This window comes from Cibotium barometz, chromosome 56 (genome assembly GCF_041138505.1).
Source record: "Cibotium barometz isolate CiBa-2024 chromosome 56, ASM4113850v1, whole genome shotgun sequence".
In the NCBI taxonomy this organism is placed as follows: domain Eukaryota; kingdom Viridiplantae; phylum Streptophyta; class Polypodiopsida; order Cyatheales; family Cibotiaceae; genus Cibotium; species Cibotium barometz.
The window spans coordinates 4,010,431-4,012,688 of NC_141101.1; positions in this window are offsets into that span (position 1 = coordinate 4,010,431).

Genomic DNA, 2,258 nt, shown 5'->3' on the forward strand with positions numbered 1-2,258 from the left:
ATTATGCCCTTGATGTTCAATGGCGGCATAAATCTGTCCTCTTTCTTCCTCCACTGCATCAGCTATTGTGACTACTCTGGCTGCTGCTGTCTGGGGCAAGACTCTCTCTCTCTAGCTTCCTCAATTCTGGGAGGGAGTTCTGAGACTACTTTGCATTGAGGCTGTAGGTTGAGAGCTGGCACTCTTCTGGGGTTGCGCTGATTTTGTCAAGAGGGACCCTGGTTAGGTTGATACGAAGGAGTTGGTCTCGGCATCCTAGGACCTTGGCTTCCCTAGCCCATTGACATAGAAGGAGTTGGGAAATCCTTGAGCTGGTGTCCAAAACCTCGACATCCAAAACACCTGTTCTCACTTCGAAGCTCATCCTTCTGCATCCTGGAAAGAGCTAGAGTTCCAGAAAATATGCTCCGAGGAAAAGGCCTTCCTTCCATTATTCTGAAACTTCCCATCTCCTGGTTCAGATTGGGACCTTGATGTCTCTTAGGAGGTGGAAAGTTGGAAGTGCTCCTTGGAGTTTGGAATCTTTTAAAGGGTGAGGGAGCTAGCTTTGGCAGGACCTTGACAACAAAGGCCTCGGCGAAATCCTTCGCCATCCGCACTGCTTTGGCCATTGAAACTGGTTTAGCATTCTTTACCAGGGTATCTAAAGGTTTGCTCATTCCCCGAATGACCTTGGCCATCAGCTGTTCTTCATCCAGCGGTGGTGAGTATTTGAGGAGAAGAGCGAATGCCTGGTGATATTCCGCCGTGGTACGGCTTCCCTGGGTTAGTTCTAGAAACTCATTCATCTTTGTTTCCAGGAAGCCGGGAGGATAGAATCTCTTCCTTGAGGTATGCTTTCAGATCGTCCCATGTTTGGGTGTTCCGATCTAAACGGTTTATCTCACAATGGTTTCTCCATGCTACTGTGGCTGTTTCTACAATCTTCAGCTTGGCAAGAGCCACTTTACTTTTTTCATTGTATCCAGTGACATTGAAATATTCTTCCCCATGGCTTCGTTCCACTTTTCCACAGCCTCGTCTAAGTGTTCCCCTTCACCTTTCGAGGGACCTGGCTCTAAGATCTATGGAAGAGCTTTGCGCGAACATCAGGATCAAGCTTTTCCTCATCCATGAGAGGATCTAGCTGTCTGCCACACGAATTCGCACGTCTCATGATTCTGCCAAAATGATACATCGTTAAATTTCTATTTGGCTTCGTCTCGAGATCCTAAGACTTAAGAAGTTCAGAATTAATTACTTCAAACAAGGTAATCATTCTTACTAGAGATTTATGACATACGTTCGAGAAAACAGATCTTATTTCTTTAAACTTGATATCTGATAGTCAAAATCACAGAGACAACTGGAAATTTTTCAAAAAACATTCTTTATTTACATAAGGTTTGCAATATATACATAGAGCAACATGGCTCCAGAAAATTAATGCCTCAATTGCATACGCATGAAATGGCGATATTACGTTGTGGACATGCTGCGATGCAATTGTTCCCTTACCGCTATTGGTGCTACAATCTTACTACTCGTTCGGGATAAAATGGCTAAGAAGTCTGAAAAGATGACAAGTAACCCTAAAATCTTGAGGTGTGGGGTGATAAAGGATAACCACGAATCACCTTTAACCTTAACAAGACCATGGCTAATGAGACGTTCTATGTCAGCATCTAGAGCTGGTTGCAAGAGGCGTGGATACATTGTGCTGCAAACCACTTATGTTGTCGTCTCTCATTAGGGTTTGGAAAATATAGCTCCTCGAAATGATTAGCGAGCCTTGCCTTGCTCGTTCGAGTCGTACGGAAGAGAGGATATGCACAAAAGCGAAAGCAGTCATATCCTGAGTTTGAGTAAGATCGGGGATACTATATAAATACAGGGCGTCCATCTATAAAATCCAACTCATCAATTAAAATTCTTCATCAATGAAGCTTAATCTAAATGAAAATACAGCATGTGAATGCATCTTTCTAGGATTTTATTATAAAATTTAGACAAAATTCATCTTTGATTCTTGAGCTTTCAACAAAGCTCTAATACCAACAGTGAGACCCCTGCCCCCTCTGCGCATTGAACTCTAGAGTGCTGGCAGCGAAAATAGCAACCTTACGCGCAGGGCAAAGCTTCCCACTCGGGGCCTCGCCCACGAATGTCCGGACAAAAGACTAATCTGGCAGTTCTTCCAAAACCAAACCTGAAAAAAACTTCCCTCGCCCAGAAAGCATAGGCGATTCCTCCAGGAAAATCTTCTAATGTAGTCAAGG